The sequence below is a fragment of the Giraffa tippelskirchi genome, chromosome 11 (genome assembly GCF_054371585.1).
Source record: "Giraffa tippelskirchi isolate mGirTip1 chromosome 11, T2T-mGirTip1v1.2.pri, whole genome shotgun sequence".
Lineage (NCBI taxonomy): Eukaryota > Metazoa > Chordata > Mammalia > Artiodactyla > Giraffidae > Giraffa > Giraffa tippelskirchi.
In genome coordinates, this window is record NC_137285.1 from 49,368,314 (window position 1) to 49,389,153 (window position 20,840).

General features: G+C 40.1%; 1 protein-coding gene and 1 long non-coding RNA gene across 1 annotated transcript; both read right to left on the minus strand.

The window, feature by feature from the left end:
* The window catches only part of SLC7A11 (solute carrier family 7 member 11), a 979,966-nt gene that overhangs the window by 556,110 nt on the left and 403,016 nt on the right, over nt 1–20,840 (minus strand).
* On the minus strand, nt 2,513–11,468 carry LOC145526025 (uncharacterized). Its single transcript, XR_014068618.1, has 2 exons — nt 9,346–11,468; nt 2,513–2,865 (listed from the first exon to the last, which is right to left on the minus strand). It is a non-coding gene; the product is annotated as an uncharacterized LOC145526025 (long non-coding RNA).

The following is a 20,840-nucleotide window of genomic DNA, read 5'->3' on the forward strand; positions in this document are numbered from 1 at the left end:
AGTTAAAAAGACATACTAAAAGTGTGAGTGAGGAAGGCAAAAGTCAGGCATTCTCGTGCACTTTTAAAGGGAGGAATGTAAATTGATGCAATTTTTTAGAAGGCAATTTCAGGGATGAAGTTCAAAGAATTTAATATCCAGTGTGGCAAAGGCACTGGCTCATCAAAGCAGATGCCAGCTATAACCAGTTGACAATATCCCGCCAGTACACTCTTTCCTACACACATCACCTGAATATTAACCCCAGCCATATTTATCTAATCTTGAAGTGTGCATGCCCTTTGATCCAGCAATTCCATTTCTGGAAATCTATCTCAAAGAAATTCTCTTTGTGTATACACAAAGATATACATACATTGATGTTTATTTGTCATTGTTTCAAGTACCTTTAAAAAAGGAAAAGCAAACTTAATTGCCATCAAAAATGAAGTGGTTAAGTAAATTAAGGTGCATTCATCCCATGGAATACTATACAGCCATTAAAAAGAATGCCATGAACCTAGAAGGACCAATACAGAAAAAGATGGCACAGTGTAAGGGGCAAGAAAGGCAAGTTGTAAGTCACAGAACTTGTATACTTAAACCCACATATTTTAAAAATATGCATCTATCTCTATGTGTAAGTACACATATAACATAATGTGCATAAATACATATTAATACAGAGAAAATAAGATGCAAGAACATGTAACACTAGTTCTCAGAGCCACATCTGGGAGAAAAGGATGGAAGGCAGAAGAGGGAAATAGCATTTTGCTTTGTGTATTTTACATTGAAGTTTGAATTATCCATAATGAGAATACCAATAACTTTTTAAAAATACATAAAAAAATATATAAGGAAGCCTTCAAAACACTAGGCACATTCTTCAAAATCACTGCATGGCTGAAAGGAACATTTGCTTTTAGAGTTGAAAGTCAATGTCACTTCCCAACATATAACCTGAAATACTCAAAGTGTATGTATGGAATGAGCCACATCTCAAGGGCAGCATTCTAAACGGAATTTATTGAACCAGTTTTAAATTAGCTAATTCTCAGTTTTAAATATTTGACCTCTGGGTTTTACCCAGTGTCCTTATATTCTCTTATATTCTGAATTTTGTGTTTTTCTTATAGGAGAATTCCTAGAAGCACTTAGTGAAAATAGGCTAACTCACTTGTTAAACATGGAATAGTCTGAACCAAAAGCCCAAATGTATAATTGTCTCCATATTTTTCAGAGCAGAACATCATTTGCAATTGACATTCTTCTCCATAGTTACGGTATTTTATTTCATATTCTGTATCACTAACTCCACAAGGTGAATGGCCAAAGACTTCCAGTTATAACATCTCTGTGCCTAACTCTTTAAAGTCTATTACACCTACTGTACAGTAGGTCATAAAAGAGAAACTTGGTTCTGAAGACAGAATTTAAAGACAGCTCTTAGAAATATCTAACAAAAATCTATATACATCAGCTGTATGCCTCACAGACAAGAATACAACCACTCAGAGGATGTTGGATTAGGTAGCCTTAATCAGGAAGGGAAGAACCATCTAGATGAGGAAGGGAACTTGCCCTGGGAAATTGATTGCTGGTATTTTCTGAAGAACTGTACTCTTCACAATTAAATCTGCTCTAATTCACAGTAGGTGCTGAAACATTTCCCAGGTAAGTTTATTAAGTCTTTATCATTTATAACATCACATATTCACCAAATTAACACTTTTAGAAGAGCTTTCACAAGGAGTAAAGGAATCACAAAACTCTCATCTCAATTTTATATCATATTCTCACTCAGAATGCCTGGAGAACAGAAGAGTAATTTGAATAGATGGAGTATATTTTCCTTAGGTAATTAGATTGTGCTTTAATTTAACTTGGACTTCCCTGGTGGCTCAGATGGTAAAACGTCTGCCTAAAATGCGGGAGACCGGGGTTCGATCCCTGGTCCGGGAAGATCCCCTGGAGAAGGAAATGGCAACCCATTCCAGTACTCTTGCCTGGAAAATCCCATGGATGGAGGATCCTGGTAGGCTACCGTCCATGGGGTTGCAAAGAGTCAGACACAACTAAGTGACTTCACTTTCATTTAACTTGTCTGATATATATTCTTTTTAGGTTCTGATGAGACAAATGAACCATCGTTCTCAAGGTGACAAGAATGTTCAATGAATTTGGGATAACCTAACGTGGTGATGGTTCAAGTCTATTCATGAGACAATCAAAACTCCAGTTTCCTTACAGTAATTTTGGCCCATTGATTTTGCTTCAAGTTTTAATTGTGAACTTGACTTTTTGGTGAATTTGTTGTGTGAGAATACACTTATTCAAATAAAGTTCAAATGGTATTAATGCAGACATCCTTATATCCTTTAGGAAAGACCAAAGACCTTTTTCACTGTCATTAACTTAACATGGCTCCACAAGGCAGAGTCCAATACTTTTCTTTCCTAAGCCACTAAAGTCACAGAAATTTCAAATAACTGGATATATTAAAGCCGGAAACATGTCCAATTTAGGTCGAATTTTTATTTTTATTTTTTTGCTGCTCTATCATAATTTACAAGAGACCTTGTATAGCATCTAAGCTCATCAAATCTTTTGAGAACAAAATGTACTGAGTGCCATAAAGAGGATTTTTGTTCCCACTGCAATTCAAAACATGATGTTCCAGAAACTGAAACTGCATAACAGAGCAAATATTCATGCATTCTCAGCTGTTTCAGGTTACTTCTTTCAAGAGGTCATGGCTTTAAATACTCACAGGCAAAAGCAAGATACCTATTTGGGTGGTCAAGTGGAGATAGATAAGGTACATAGAAAACAAGGCATGAATTGCCTGCTGCTGCTGCTAAGTCACTTCAGTCGTGTCCGACTCTGTGCGACCCCATAGACGGCAGCCCACCAGGCTCCGCCGTCCCTGGGATTCTCCAGGCAAGAACACTGGAGTAGGTCGCCATTTCCTTCTCCAATGCATGAAAGTGAAAAGTGAAAGTGAAGTCGCTCAGTTGTGTCCGACTCTTAGCGACCTCATGGACTGCAGCCGACCAGGCTCCTCCGTCCATGGGATTTTCCAGGCAAGAGTAATGGAGTGGGGTGCCATTGCCTTCTCCTACCTAGCCCTAATGTTTCAGAAGAGAGAAATAATGCAGGATGTGCACACAGGAATACTACTACTACTAAATCAAGGATTATTCCATTTCAGATCTGGTGCAAGTCTGACCACTGGAGGTCTGTATTTTGTCAGGTGTCTAGGCAACAAACCTGGCAGGTGGCTAGCAAAATCTGGAGGAAGTGAAGACTTATTGTTTAACCCACATTCTTGACATAGATAGGAAAATACAGCATAACTGAGGTTATTCAGTCAGCCCTTGGGAGAGCTGGTCCCCCTATTTCCCCTTCACCTAATCTTTCTAGGCTATTGCTCTGATATGGGCATCAAAGACAGTAAAAGCACATTTGAAAATGAAAGGTCTATCACATTCCACGCTTCTTTTGAAACATCAAAAAGCCACATAAAGAAGCGGTAGGACTAGAAAAAGCTGACAAGGAGCAGGACAGTGCCTGTTAGGACGTTAGGAATAGCTGGAGGTGAACCAATGTGAGGTCTATGAAAAGGCAAGGGAGAGAACCAGGAATTTGCTGCTGACAAGATGAAACAGCCCACAGCTGTGTCATGCTAATAAAAAGTTAATTTCAACTTTCAGACACTCTTCATGGTACTTTACAGTTCAATGATACCAAACTCATTCATTGTACTGCATCACCTGCAGAAGCTGGGTCTATTTACAAGCTCCTGGAATCCAAATAGAATTTGAGGAAACTATTTTATTCCTGGAAGATGTCCATGAGGATAAAAACATTCGTGACCAGGTTGGACAGCTATCCCAATGTCCTTGCAAACTTGAGCTACAGTCTTAAAATAAGTCCCGAAACACAGACACGGGGGGATCAGGAGCTTTTCCTTAGCCATAGTTCATGGCATCACTGTCAAAATCTGGGGTTAAGCAGAGTTTCAGCTGGAATAAAAAATAAAAATCTTAAATTTCTTGATAAATCTGTAGTCACTTTCATGACCTACTTCTCTCAGGCTGAAAGAGACAACCTACAAAACTTTTTTTAAAAAGCATGTCACTAAGTTTTCTACTATATTATTTCCTGACATCATAAATCCAAGCTGTTATGTACACATAGAAGCTGCCTCCAGGAATCTTGTACCTGGTGATGTTTAAGAAATACAAGTAGAAAACAAAAATCCAATCATTGCTCACATGCACATCTTCTTGGTGCTATTGTGCCCCGCATTCAGAAAAAGTCATAGTGACTCTTTTCACTGTAGAAAGTAGGCTAAAGCATTACATTTCTTACAAAGACCATGTGATTTCAAAGTGTCATGTATTTGAAATTGAAAAGCCTGAGTGTGAATCTCAGCCTTGTCATTGACTGTTTCATTGTAAGCAAAATATTTAACTCTATCCCAGGCCGCAATCTCCTAAGGTGAGATTTAATAAAGGCTGCCCTGCCCTGTTCACCTTACAAGGATGTTTGGAGGAGCAAAAAAAAAAAAAAAACTTTCCAAATAGTAAAGTGTGCAATTATTAGGTTCAGCAACAACTAGCAGTACTTAGCACTGAATACATTCAACTTTCAATTCAGTTTAGCTGCTCAGTCATGTCCAACTCTTTGTGACCCCATGGACTGCAGCATGCCACGCTTCCCTGTCCATCACCAACTCCCGGAGCCTACTCAGACTCATGTCAATCACATTGGTGATGCCATCAAACCATCCCATCCTCTGTTGTCCCCTTCTCCTCCCACCTTCAATCTTTCCCAGCATCAGGGTCTTTTCAAATGAGTCAGTTCTTCTTATCAGGTGGCCCAAGTATTAGAGCTTCAGCATCAGTCCTTGCAATGAATATTCAGGATTGATTTCCTTGAGGATGGGCTGGTTGGATCTCCTTGCACTCCAAGGAACTCTCAAGAGTCTTCTCCAACAGCACAGTTCAAAAGCATCAATTCTTCAGTGCTTAGCTTTCTTTATAGTCCAACTCTCACATCCATAGGTAACTACTGGAAAAAGCATAGCTTTGACTAGACAGACCTTTGTAGACAAAGTAATGTCTCTGCTTTTTAATATGTTGTCTAGATTGGTCATAGCTTTTCCACCAAGGAACAAGCATCTGAATTTCACAGCTGCAGTCACCATATGCAGTGATTTTGGAGCCCAAGAAAATAAAGTCTCTCACTGTTTCCATTATTTCCCCATCTATTTGCCATGAAGTGACGGGACCAGATGCCATGAACTTAGTTTTCTGAATGTTGAGTTTTAAGCCAACTTTTTCACTCTCCTCTTTCACATTCATCAAAAGGCTTTTTAGTTCTTCTTTGCTTTCTGCCATAAGGGTGGTGTCATCTGCATATCTGAGGTTATTGATATTTCTCCTGGCAATCTTGGTTCCAGCTTGTGCTTCATCCAGCCTGGCATTTCACATGATGTACTCTGCATATAAGTTAAATAAGCAGGCTGACAATGTACAGCTTTGATGTACTCCTTTACCAGTTTGGAACCAGTCTGTTGTTCCATGTCCGGTTCTAACTGTTGCTTCTTGACCAGCATACAGATTTCTCAGGAGGCAAGTCAGGTGGTCTGGTATTCCCATCTAAGAATTTTCCACAGTTTGTTGTGATCCACACAGTCAAAGGCTTTGGCATAGTCAATAAAGCAAAAGTAGATGTTTTTCTGGAACTCTCTTGCTTTTTTGATGATCCAGTGGATGTTGGCAATTTGATCTCTGGTTCCTCGACCTTTTCTAAATCCAGCTTGAACATCTGGAAGTTCACAGTTCACATGCTGTTGAAGCCTGGCTTGGAGAATTTTGAACATTACTTTGCTAGTGTCTGAGATGAGTGCAATTGAACAGTAGTTTGAGCATTCTTTGGCATTGCCTTTTTTTGGGACTGGAATGAAAACTGACCTTTTCCAGTCCTGTGGCCACTGCTGAGTTTTCCAGATTTGCTGGCATATTGAGTGCAGCACTTTCACAGCATCATCTTTCAGGATTTGAAATAGCTCAACTGGAATTCCATCACCTCCACTAGCTTTGTTCATAGCTTTGTTCATAGTGATGGTTCCTAAGGCCCACTTGACTTTGCATTCCAGGATGTCTGGCTCTAGATGAGTGATCACACCATCATGGTTATCTGGGTCATGAAGATCTGTTTTATTTAGTTCTTCTATGTATTCTTGCCATCTCTTCTTCTTATTTTCTGCTTCTGTTAGGTCCATACCATTTCTGTCCTTTACTGTGCCCATCTTTGCATGAAATGTTCCTTTGGTATCTCTAATTTTCTTGAAGAGATCTCTTATCTTTCCCATTCTATTGTTTTCCTCTATTTCTTTGCATTGATCACTGAGGAAGGCTTTCTTATCTCTCCTTGGTACTCTTTGGAACTCTGCATTCAAATGGGTATATCTTTCCTTTTCTCCTTTGCCTTCAGCTTCTCTTCTTTTCTCAGCTATTTATAAGGCCTCCTCAGACAGCCATTTTGCCTTGTTGCATTTCTTTCTCTTGGTGATGGTCTTGATCCCTGCCTCCTGTACATTGTCATGAACCTCTGTCCATAGTTCTTCAGGCACTCTGTCTATCACATCTAATCCCTTGAATCTATTTCTCACTTCCACTGTATAATCATAAGGGAATTTATTTAGGTCATACCTGAATGGTCTAATGGGTTTCCCTACTTTCTTCAATTTAAGTCTGAATTTGGCAATAAGGAGACTGAGCCAAAACTGTGTCTGAGTGTCCCCTGTGGAGGTATGGGTCAGCTGCAGGGGCAGGGGCTCTGGGTGCAGCAGACCTGGGTATGGCATAAGCCCCGTTGGAGGAGGTCGCCATTAACCCCACCATAGAACCACCAGAACTTACACAGGACTGGGGAAACAGACTCTTGGAGGGCACAAACAAAGCCTTCTGCATACCAGGAGCCAGGAGGAAGGAGCACTGACCCCACAAGAGACTGACCCAGACTTGCCTGTGAGTGTCCAGGAGTCTCTGGTGGAGGCGTGGGTCAGTGGTGGAGGCATGGGTTGGCGGTGGCCTGCTGCAGGGTTGGGGACACTGAGTGTAGCAGTGCATGCATGGGACCTTCTGAAGGGGGTTGCCATTATCTTCATTAACTCCACCAGAGTTTGGCCTCAGGTCAAGCAACAGGGAGGGAACACAGCCTCACCCATCAACAGAAAATTGGATTAAAGATTTACTGAACATGGTCCTGCCCATCAGAACAAGACCCAGTTTCCCCTTTAGTCAATCTCTCCCATCAGGAAGCTTCCATAAGCCTCTTACCCTTCTCCATTAGAGGGTTGACAGAATGAAAACCACAATCACAGAAAACTAACTGAACTGATCACATGGACCACAGCCTTGTCGAGCTCAATGAAACTATGAGCCATGCTATGCAGGGCCACCCAAGACAGATGGGTCATGGTGGAGAGTTCTGACAAAACGTGGTCCACTGGAGAAGGGAAAGGCAAACCACTTCAGTATTCTTGCCTTGAGAACCCCATGAACAGTATGAAAAGGTAAAAATGTATGACACATTCAGTGTACTTGATGAATTAATAGGAAAATCAATTACTTATAACACTAAGGAAATTTGTGTTTTTTCAGTCACAAAGTCATGTCTCTTTGCAACCCCATGGACTATAGCTCACCAGGCTCCTCTGTCCATGAGATTTCCCAGGCAAGAATACTAGAGTGATTTGACATTTCCTTCTCCAGGTGATCTTCAAGACCCAGAGATCAAACCCACATCTCTTGTGTCTCTTGCATTGGCACGCAGATTCTTTACCACTGAGTCACCAGGGAAACTCAAGGAAATTTGTACCATAACTTTATTTCAATACACATATTTTAATTAAGTGTTTTATGATTCATGGTTGCAATATTCTTAATATTCCACTGCATATCTCTAAAGATATTAATTATACTTGATATATTCTGTTTGCTATATTAACTCTTTTTCTTTGGATTTTAGCTCTTTTGATCACTGAATTTAATGGCTCACTTTCAGAGATGCTTCTCATCAAATGTTTGGTGAGACTTCACTATTTGAGTACCTTTGTTTTTGAGAATGCCAGTTGTATGATCTTTTCTACTCCAACTGCTACAGATTATTGTGGAGGAATGGTGAGACATAGCGATTGGTGGGACATATTGATATATTTCTTTTCATGAAGATGAATCCCAGACCCTCTTGGTAACTACTGAAAATACTGCTCTGCCTATGCAGACCCAACACCCAGTGACTTCATCTGCTGTGGGGACATGAAGCTACTGAGCTGTTTGCAAAAAAAAAAATAAGCCTTAGGGGAGAGGAGACCAGCACAGATGGCACAGGCTAGCTGATCCAAGGCCCCTTTACTCTTGCCCTCTATTGACTGTAAGCTGAGAAGACTGCCAAATGGGTGCAAATTGCACGTGCCTTTCTAGTTAATCTCTTTGAATCCATTTGCTTCCTGTTTCTCAGAACTATTTCAGTTTCTCATCCTCTTATAGGAATCCATTCTTTTTTTTTCTTTTGATTTGGTGATATGAAGAATTTGCTGAGTGAAGTATACAGAGAAGAAATTAGGTTGAAAAAATTCCCAGGCAATCGATTTGCTTATCACTTTATCTGTCCATCAGACCATCCATTTATTATGAAAATAACAAAATTTTGGCCAGAAAACAGTACAATAAAGTTTCCAAAGTGATTCTCCTTCCTACTCTACTCCTTCAGAGTTACTACCAAGTGGTAACCACAGTCAACAGTTTCTTGCATGCCTTTCCAGGACACTTCTGCATAAATACATGTCTGCAGACATTAAGATTTTTCTTTTGCTTAACAATATACAAATTAGCCCATGTAGATACACTCATTTTAATGGCTATGTAACATTTTATTATAGAATTGCATTGAAATATTTTAGTCAATCTCTTGCTGATGGACATGTTAGGTTGCTTCCTGGTTTTGTTTTGTTCTTTTTTTACTGTTGTAAATAATAGTGCAATGAACAATTTTTCTTCAGACTTCTTTGCATATTTATGCAAATCAAACCAAAGGATAAATCCCTAGAAGTAGGAATTGCAATATTTGCACATTTCAAATTTTGACAATGTTGTTCAGTTGCACTCCAAAAAGGTTGTACTAATTTTTACCATTCCTGCACCAAATATCAGAAGACAATGGCATCCCACTCCAGTGTTCTTGCCTGGAGAATCCCATGGACAGGGGAGCCTGGTGGGCTGCCATCTATGGGGTCGCACAGAGTCGGACACGACTGAAGCAACTCCAGCACCACATATATGCCTGTACCCTCGACATCATCCACTGTAAATTTCCAAATTTTATGCTAATAATTATCACCAGCCTATTAGGTGAAAATTTATCATCTGAATTTGTGTTTCTTTAATTATGAATGCAACTGAAGATTTTTCATATGCATAGAAAGATTCTTCTCTCTTCAAAGTGCTTTCTCATATCTTTTGCCTATTTTTTAAGATCTCTTTTGTATTTTTCTTGTTGACATATACAAACTCTGTATTTTGAGGGTATAGGTACATATACAGTGCAGATACAGTAAAAGCTGGTACAATATCTATGGAATACAATTGGACATGTATATATATTTTTTACAATTTGTCTTTTACCTTTAATTACCATGTATTTCCATAGAGGAGCTTTAATTTTTATAGCAAAATCTCTTTTGTTTTTAAATATCTACTTAGGTTGCTTCTTACATGAGAAGGTCTTACTCCAAGATTATTGAAATTTTTTCCATGATGCCTTATAAAATTTATATACTTCTGCATTTTGTCTTTATAGCAGAAATCTATTTTTTTTCCAAAATGCCTAAAAAGTTGTCTTAATACCACTTATTAAATAATCTTTCTTTCTTCCCTGATTTAAAATGCCATCCTTATCATACACTAAATTCCCTGAAGTATTTGGACCTACTTAAGATTCTATTCTGTTCCATTGATCTGCCTGCCTATGCAGATACTGTAGAAGTAAATACATTTATGGAGCTATAATTTAGCATATGTGGGTATATTTACAGGCTTTAGTTATTTGTATTCTACAGTATATTTATTTGTCACTGTGTTCCTCTGGCTTGACTTCCTCAAGGGCAAAGATTATGGATTCTCCTCCCTTTGTAATTCCCTAAAACACTAGTCTCTGCCAAGTTTGACATTACAAAAACTGAAATCAAGCCATGTCCTTTAGGTAGAAACAATGATGGTCTGAGTAGTTCGAGCAAATGAAACCCCAGCTCAAAACTTTTGACCCCTACATATAACATATAAAACACTACAGCAATTAATTCTTTTCATTAAAGGTACTGCCCTGTTAAAATGTTGATATGTTTGCCTGTTACTTAGAGTAAGTTTATCATATTGTCTTCTTGGTCTAGGTTTTTGATAGAAAGGCAATGTGAACTAACATTCAGAGAGCTGCCCAATCCATTGAGAATAGTACATATTCCATCTCATTTAATATCACCAATAGCCTAGGAAATTGGTATCATTAACCTTACTTTAAAAAGAGGAGATAGGTTCAGAGAAGTAAGTTAATTTGCCAAGTTAGTTAGTGGCAAAGCCTGGATTCAAACCCAAGCCCTCTGAAACGAATATGTCTGATTCAAAGTTTGGTTATTGCTCTGCTCTCCCATGCTGCCTCTCAGAGACAGAGTTCCCCGAGCAAGGATGGGAAATAATTTCTACTTCTTGTGCTGGCTCAGCAGTGGCTGCCTAGGGCAACAAAGAGAGAATAATCCCTGGTTGCAACCAGGCTCGGCAGGAAACAGAACCATGATAGATGACCGATGTCTGCCATGGACATTGGAGGCAGGCATGGCAGTGTGGCACACTGTAGTTTCCACTGCTCTAAGCACAACAGTGGGGAGCAAAGAAACATTTTACTGACCTCATAGTTGTGTTTTGGAAAAAACTCTTTAAAAAATTGGTTAAAAAAACTTCACTTTGTAAATAAAGCCTAAGAAGCCAATAATAAAAATAAATTTTGAGAAATAAAGTAAATAGAAAAGAGTATTCTGTATGGTATCCAAAGTAGCCTGACAAGGGAATGGGAACCCACTCCAGTATTCTTACCTGGAAAATTCCATGGACAGAGGAGTACGGTGGGCTGAAGTCCTTGGGGTTGCAAGAGTCAGACATGACTGAGCAACTAACACACACACACATATCCAAAGTAGACCAGATCTGCCAATTTGACATACTAAATGTTCAACCTCATTTTGTCATGATTCTTGGCTCTTCAAGTCCCAAGAAGGTCCCCTTCACCTTCTGTCTGTGCTTCACCAAGGCCACTGACTCAAACCAGTTTTCCCCAGCAGAAGAGAGGTAAGAAAGTCTAGGCTGGTAGGTAAATGGCACAGCATCAAATTTACCTTGTTGACAGTTCCATTCTAGAACTAGATATCAAACCAAGTTACTGAGCTTTGAACCAAGCTCTATCCAGATTTACCAGTTCTAGAAAGTGGGCTCCTGGATTTATGAGATAATCAATAGCTCCCAGACCAGCATACAGCCTCTCTGGGGTAGCCATTTTGGGTGACCACCCAACTCCTACCTCTCTTCCTTTCCCTTGTGTGCTAAGTCACTTCAGTCATGTCTGACTCTTTGTGACTCTATGGACCTTAGCCCACCAGGCTTCTGTGTCCATGGGATTCTCTAGTTAGAATACTGCAGTGGGTTGCCATGCCCTCCTCCAGGGGATCTTCTTGACCCAGGGATTGAACCTGTGTCTCTTACATCTCCTACACTGGCAGACATGTTCTTTACTACTAGCGCCACCTGGGAAGCTCCTTTCCCTCAGAGATCTGCGATTTTATTTTAAGTATCCAGTTTTATTTGGGTATCCTCCCAGCTTCATGTGACTCAGAAAGGCTTAGTCCCACCCCAGCTCCTGACAGTCCACATGCAATCCCACGACCCTTGTCAGTGACTAGACTAGCAACGGTGTGTGCCTGTGTTCAGTGTCCCAAGATGCGGATAGAGGTTTTGCTCTCAGCATCTGAGGAAGTTCTTCCTTATTCCTCTGGGACAGCACCAGAGTACAGCTGTTTCTCTTCTTCCAACCAGTGTTCTGTGCCAATAAGAGATATGGAATTGCTGTAGCCACATCTCCATCCATCATCACTCGGAGGAGGGCAGAGCTAAAGAATCACAGGAAGATGGATCAGCACTCAGCCCTGATGACCACAATAACTCTCAGCTTGTAGGTACTGAGTCAGTCGATGTGTTTACACTGTAAGCCAGCACTTGCCCCCAAATGCTTCCTAGCTGACTTCACACATGGACCTCCACCACCAGTCTCTGAGGTGATCCTCCCTAGACTCTAGACTAGGTCTCTCTGAAGCTACTTGCCTGCTTGAAGGACAGTTTAAGAATTAAAAGCATAGGTTCAAACCTCGGCCCTGGCACTTATTTCCTGTGTGAACCCAGACAAATTACTTAAACTTTCCATGCCTCAGTCTTCTCATCTGTAAAGTGGGGACAACCTTAATATCCCAGAATTACATCAAGATTAATGAGACAAATCATATAAACTGCTTAGAACCAGGCCTGGCATATAATTACTATCATTATTACATGAAGGTTGGTAATGCCTATTGCCTGATTTTCGGCACCTCAACAGCAGGACCTCCATTCCATACTCCCTGTGTCTACTTGGATCACCACCTGTAACATCCAACCTTGAATCCACCCCGGCAGTCTTACTAACCCCTGCACCATGGTTATTCTGAGTTTCTTACTCTTTTCACATCCGACTATAGTCACTTTTATTTTCCCATCCAAGAATCCTAGAGAATATATAGCTAATATGAAGCCTGCAACCTAAACAAATACAAATCTAGTGCTAGAGGGGTTCTTGTAGATTTTATCCACTTTTTCTTGCCATAGCACTGCTTCTTAACGGCCTGCTCTTGGGGGTTCATGTATACAGAAAAGTTACTAATTACTATTCCTATCTGGCTTTATTTCTCCATGGACAATCATCCTGCTGCAGTAGCCCTTCTCCTTCCATTTGGCCACAGCTGTTTAATTCATTTGGCATTATTTCTTTCTTTGCTTGGAGCCACTCTGAGCTGTTATGCTGAATTCCAAAAAGGAGACTGATCGGGGAAATTTTCAAATACATCTTTCAAGTTTCTTTTCTCCTAGAAAATGAAGTTCAACAGTCTTTATATCATTAAATGTAGCTGTTGAGTTGATGGGACAATTCCTCTAAAAGCACATACCTAGGGCTGTTTTCCATACCCTGGCATCCGCTTGTCTGTCACTTTTCACGCAGCTTCCCTGGGAACTGTGCCATATACAGCTATCATTTTCTGCTTATAAAGAGGAAGCTGGAGATCAGGATCGTTAGATTCTATAAACACTTGAATGCTTGAGAAATGCAAGCGACAAGCTATTTTACAGGGCTGCTGGAGACAAGGAGTGGAGGGAGGAGAAAAGAAATGACGGTATCTTAAAACTCAGATGCTTACCATTCTTATATGATCTAAAGAGACAGGAATTCAAGTTGAGTATCTGAATTTTAAAACAAAATAGAGAATGTAATGATCTTTCCAGCAAAATAGCTGCAATACATGTACTGCCCTGAATGGGAAAGGTAAGAAAATAAGAGAAATGGGGATAAAATGAAATGTAGGGAAAAGAGAGAGAGGAGATGGGCCAGGGACAGTGCAATTAAGACTCTTGTAGTTTTACATGAAAAATAATTCTGTTACATAAAGGTAGTTAAAAAAGAAAGAAATATGAAAAAGTCAAGCTGAACTTCAGAATCTATGATTCTCTAACATAGAATATTTCCTTATATGATTTCAACAATTTCAGGTGGCCAATTCAATCCTATAGAATCTCAGAAATGATTCATGGAACCAAAGAAGCAACTTTGGAGATCCTAAACTCCGTGGTTCAAATCTGAGTATATTACTTTCCTGTTTTTCTTCAGCTGCTCTCCAGTTTCAAGGCAAATTAGTAGAAATCTAACAAGATTTCAATGTGTGGGCTGTATTATCCTTTTTTAATGTGGTTTGTATAACCTTCCGCCATCTTCACAAATACTGAGAGGCCTGTTTTGGTGTGCTTTTTAAATTTTCTGCTCTTATACAAAATGGAAGGCTCCTGAGAAACCAGAGTGGTGAAGAACTTGCAGAGGGTGATAAAACCTCACTTTTGCACTGTTGCTCAATGACACTGCACAGCTAAAGCTGCCAGGCAGTGATGGCCATTCAAATGATACTGGCCCACCAGCCCTTGAACAGGAAGAAAACTAACTGTGAGAACTTGGATTTTATTGAAAATCAAAAGCCAGCTGACACAATGCTCTCAGTACTCACCCAGGAAACTCTTAGCTGAAGTCATAGGCTATAACAACACTGTGAAAAAGATTCAGAACCTAAACCTCAGGGACTTGTTTTACACACACACACACACACACACACACACACACACACACACACACACTTGTTTTACACACACACACACACACACACACACACACACACACACACACACACACACACACACACACACACACACACACACACACACACACCAGGGTAAATTTTATAAAAGTATACAAAAGGATACAGGAAAGGAGTGATTTAAAAATAGTATACTACTGCCAAACACGTTTGCATTTTTAAGTTCAATAAATCATCACAATAGAGCCTGAAAGCACAGAGTAGAAAAGTGAGCAAAATAAGAAAATAATTATTTTAAGGCTGTTCACTTCTTTTTTTAGGTAAACATAAGGTGGTATATGCAAAAGCACATGCAATAACTCACATGTTTCACAATGTCTACTGAGCCCCTACTCTGGGTTGGTGTCTGTTCTGTGTGCTGTGGCTACCATTTTGAAAAAGACAACATTTCTACCCCTACAGAACTTCACTGGAGAAAATGAAAGCTAAAAGAATATGTTTATGTAGCTATAGTCGATGTCTATATATAATCAAGATTAGCCACTTCACTTAACATTTATACTAGGAAAAGGTAAAAGCCTATTTGAATCTTAGCACATTTTCACAGAGTCCAAAACATCGTTTTCTAAAGAGCAGAATGATTGCACACCAGTCAGAATGGCCATCATCAAAAAGTCTACAAATAATAAAGTTGGAGCGGGTGTGGAGAAAAGGGAACCCTTACACTGTTGGTGAGAATGTAAACGGGTGCAGCCATGATGGAGAACAGTATGGAAGTTCCTTAAAAAATTAAAAATAGAGTTACCATATGATCTAGCAACCTCACTCCTGGGCATAAATCTGGAGAAAACTCTAATTTGAAAATATATGTACACCACAATACTCACGGCAGCACTATTTACAACAGCCAAGACATAGCAGTAACCTAAGTGTCAATTAACAGATGAATGGATGGAGAGGAAGTGCTGTATATTTATATATATGTGTATATATGTGTGTGTGTGTGTGCACACACACTGTGGAATATTAGCCATAAAAAAGAATGAAATGATGCCATCTCCAGCCACATGGATGGACCCAGGGATTACCATATTAAGTGAAGCCAGACAGAAAAGAAAAATATCATTTGATATCACTTATATGTGGAATCTTTAAAAAATAATACAAATGAACTTATTTACAAAACAGAAATAGACTCACAAACATAGAAAACAAATTTATGGTTACCAAAGGGAAAAAAAAAGGGAGGGATAAATTAGAAGTCTGAGATTAACAGATACAAACTACTACACATAAAACAGACAAACAAGGACCTACTGTATAGCACAGGGAACTATATGCAACTTGTAGTAATACACTTTTAGTAACCTATAATGGAAACAAATCTGAAAAAGAATAGGTATACACAATCATTTTGCTGTACACTTGAAATACAACAGTGTAAATCAACTATACTTCGATTTTTTAAAAATAGAGAATAAGTATACCTATGAAATATATATTCTTTACTACTTCTTATCTAAGTTGGTACAAAGAAACTGTCTTAAGGCCAATGAGTATCTGAAATAAAGATCTGTCACTTTCAGCAAGTCAAAGCATTTCCATCTCTGCTTTGTTATCATTAGGTTTAACATTTTCAAGTTTTCCATTTTCAAGTAATTTTTGAAGTAATCAAAAAGTACAATCAAATATTCAAGTAACTAGACAACCAATCATATGAAAACACAATATTGCTGAAAGGAAATAGTCATCTGGCATATAGCTTCACTACAAAACAGCTTGAATTTTTGTCTCCTGCTATAAGAAAGTTCAAATTTAATGAATCAAAGGTGATTTAGAAGAGTGGAAGTGTAACGTAATAAAAGGATGGTTTGTATGGAAATTGAATTTAAAGAAGTCTCTGTAAAGTTAAGCAGACATGCTATGCTACTGTAATTAACAGAAATTAATAGAATTAATAGACCATCCCATTACAAAGCTGTCCTGTGACCCAGAATTCCAGATGTGCTTACCCTAAGGTGGGAGAAACAGGGGTCTGAACCTTGGAGAGCAGTCCAATGGAGCCATTAACGTGATATGTGCCATAAGATTATCCCATTAAAAGGGTAAGGAAAACCAGAGGCGTTAGTCTTCCACTCAGAGTTCAGGGATGAGAGAATAGGGACAGCTGATTGGTCTCTTTCTATGTATCTATCTCTTTCTACATATCTACACTTAATCATGTAGGTAGGCTAGTGAGAATGGAAATAGGCCATATATTTTTTTTTAAGTTAGCCCTCACAAAACCCATTCTGTAACAGCAGCCGTCAGTGATTCTTTTAACCTCTCTGAGGCTCAGTTTTCTCAACTCTAAAATGATGACTGAAATAACTCACAAAAAGATTGTACTATTATGCAGGGACATAGAAAACACCCTATGTGGGTTACTGAATAAACAGGTTAGTACAGTTTTTAACAGGTGACCAAAAAAGCAAATCTCGGTGAAACAACAAATTTATCTAACTCCTGATACATCTATTACCTATCACTAAGGTAATAAAAAAATCAAGTCTAATTTTTAAACCAAAGTTTAATGTCACTGAAATGTAAGTCCATATGCCCAACACAGTGAGGCCAAACAATACCAAAACATAGTAGTTTGGAACAGAGAAAGGTTTATTGCAGGGCATTGGAAGGAAATGGCCCAAACTCCCAAAAGCTTTCAGCAAAGCCCATTCCTAGGAAAGGTGAGGGAGGGGTGTGGTTGGCTGTTGTAAACTTCTTGGTGTCTGACCCTTTGTTCTTGAGGTCAGGTCATGGTCACGTAATGAAGTGCCTGTAAATCTCCACCAAACAAATGTTCTTCTCTGTTCTGACAAGGAAGGGCAAGGTCCCAAGGCTCAACCGTCACCCTCCAGGGTCCAGGTCTTGGCTAAGAGGAGGCAGAGCTCAGTTGGTGGCTCCCTCAGGGACAGGTCCCCAGACCTTGTCCAGCTGTCATCACTGAGGAAGCCAGGCGCCCAGGACCCAACTGGTCCTCAGACTCCTCAGGCCAGCCACACGGCACAGGCAGGGACCCACAGACTGTGAGCCAGACAGACAGCCACTGCCATTAGGTTGCAGAGGCAGGGAGAGGTTCACTGCCGCCTCAAGGCCTGGTCCTGGCCAGTGGGAGGCACAGCCCACCGCCAGTTCCCAGGGCCCCTCGGCTTACCCACCGGACTAAGGCCCGGGATTCGCCTCTTACCTCACTCTCCACGTGACAACCACCGCTTCACCTGACATTTGGATGAATGGTTGGTAATGATCACTCACTGACAGCTAGTCATCTGGAGGAGGGGCCCACTGTGGCGCCAAGCAGTGGCTGGGCAGGACCACTAGTGGTCTCGGTAACTGCTGCCTGGTAACCGGGTACAGGCTAACGGCGCATAGCAAAGGTCACGTGCTATGGGCTGTGCTTGGCCACTCTCTATTACATTAGCAACAAATTCCTATAGAGTACAAGCGTATATGACCAGTGAGTAAAGATATTTCAAATGTCCTATGGAATACAGAGTTTAATTTCTGATAAATCAAGTGCTTGTCTTCTTTTTCACATTTTTGGTTTGGTTTTTTTAAAACATTAATTTCTTACCTTATTTTTGTTTACTCCTAATCAAATTTATTTTAGCAGAAAATTATTGGTTGTAAATTCATGATTTTTATCTATTTACAACTTTCAACCATCTACAGAATATTATTTTTTAAATATATAAAATACAAAGTTTCTATTCAATAAGTAATTGAACATCTTGTTTTAAACTCATTGTCTAATCTCATTAACATTTTTCTAAACCCATTAGAAGTCATGTTTTTCACTTCCTAGTTTTCAAAGGCTCTTTGTGAGATACTTTTATATTTTCTCTAAACTGGGTTGAATAGACATCAAAACACAGCAATCATTGCTACATTCCACATATATCACTTTCTCACAACACTATAAATAATAAATAAAAATCAATAATAATTTTATATCTGATTGCTGGTTCAATGCCATTTTGTAGGAAAAAATCTCTTTGTGTGGATTTCTCATATTCATCTATTTTCTCTTAAGATAGTCAGTAATTTTGCAAACTTTGTCCTCAATCAGATAAATTATTCAGGGTTCTTTAAAAATAAATAGACTTGTGGGTAGGACACTGAAACATTCTACCTCAGTTCCTCTTCAACAACATTAGATCTAACTAGACATGATGAATTTGTTAAAGGTTATGTGCTTATTTTTAAGAAAATGGGTGAAGGACAGTTAAGAATATGTATTATTTGTCACTGCTGCTGCTAAGTTGCTTCAGTCGTGTCCGACTCTGTGCGACCCCATAGACAGCAGCCCACCAGGCTCCCCCGTCCCTGGGATTCTCCAGGCAAGAACACTGGAGTGGGTTGCCATTTCCTTCTCCAACGCATGCAAGTGAAAAGTGAAAGTGAAGTCGCTCAGTCGTGTCTGACCCTTAGCGACCCCATGGACTGCAGCCTACCAGGCTCCTCTGTCCATAGGATTTTCCAGGCAAGAGTACTGGAGTGGGTTGCCATTTCCTTCTCCAATTATTTGTCACTAAATGCTCAAAATACATAAACTTGTTAATTTACTACATAATCTCTATATTGATGTTAAAAGAACCAGAAAATTAGTATCTACAGGGGGTGCCACAAGCTGACCATCATCAGAACATAATCTATACCTGTAAGAGTGTCTCTCAGAGCCAGGAAAGTATAATGCTCTTTCAGGCCTCCTTGAAAAAAATCAGAGTAAGCAAGTTATACTGAAGCAACAAGCAACCTCCAAAACCTCAGTGATTTTAGACCACAAAGCTTTCCATCTGGCCCATGGTCTATGTCCATCACAGGTCAGCAGGGGCCTCTGCTCCTTACAGCCTCTCAGGGATCCAAGCCAAGCCACTGGCTACTCCATCTGAGTCCATGCTTAAAAATAACTAAAGGAGGGAGTAAGAGCTTAATGAATCAAGCATTCAGCACTAAAGATTCTTCCTGAAAGTCACAACCATCACTCCTTCTCACACTTGATTACCCAAAGCAAGCCCATGGATCACCCAAGTTTGATGTGAGCAGAGCAGGGTGATTTCTCCATGTGCTAAGGACAACTGGACGAATTTGGTGTGCAGCACTCACAGCGGTCACAGCCCCCGCTCACCTTCACTGTCATCAAGAAAAGAAGCAAGAGGCAGTTTTAACAACTGACCCAACAAATGCTCAGGCACCTTTCAGTGAAATTTGTCTTGGTGGTGGTTTAGTCGCTAAGCCATGTCCAACTCTTGCAACTCCATGAATGGTAGCCTGCCAGGCATCTCTGTTCATGGGATTTCCCAGGCAAGAATACTGGAGTGGGTTGCCATTTCCTTCTCCAGGGGCTCTTCCTACGGTTCGAACCCGGGTCTTCTGCATTGCAGGTGGATTCTTCACCAATTGAGCCACCAGGGAAGCCCCAAACTTCAATCTTGGACTCCAGAGGTACAGAGATGAAGAGAGTAAGAGCTACTCTTTTCCCTCATAGCATCACCTACTTGTATATACAAATATGTAGCAGAAAATGATCCTTTCCTCCTCTTGTGTTTCCATCATACTGCTAAATGTGAATGTGGGTAGCTCCAAAACTTCCCAGAAAAATTAGGAAGAGGTTAGTACAAACTTGAGAACATTAGGTCCCTAATGTTTACTTAGACTTGAGGCCAGATGCTATTTTTAGTGGTTTGTATGTACCATCTCATATTAGGTTGGCCAAAAACTTCATTCAGGTTTTACCATAAGATGTAACAGAAAAACCTGAATGAACTTCTTGGCCAACCCAATATAAGCTTCATAGCCATCAAATGAAGTATGTAGATACTATGATCACCCCATGCTTTGAATGAGGAAGGTTGAGGAGATCACTGAACTTGTTGGTGAAGGAAGAAGGAATCTGCCCCAGCTGTGGACTCCAGAGCCTGCACTCCTAGCCCACACACGACAGTGAGTTATACTGGGAAAGTGTTTTATTATAAATGCCACTGGAACTTGGCTATTTATACAAGTGCCAATTTACAATCATAATTTTGAGACAGGGTTCCTAAGCAGCATTCCAGCGCATTCCCCTATACAAAAAAATAAACATAGCACTGCTGCTGCTGCTAAGTCGCTTCAGTCTTGTCCGACTCTGCACGACCCCATAGACAGCAGCCCTCCAGGCTCCCCTGTCCGTGGGAGTCTCCAGGCAAGAACACTGGAGTGGATTGCCATTTCCTTCTCCAATGCGTGAAAGTGAAGTCTCTCAGTCATGTCCAACTCTTAGCGACCCCACGGACTGCAGCCCACCAGGCTCCTCCGTCCGTGGGATTTTCCAGGC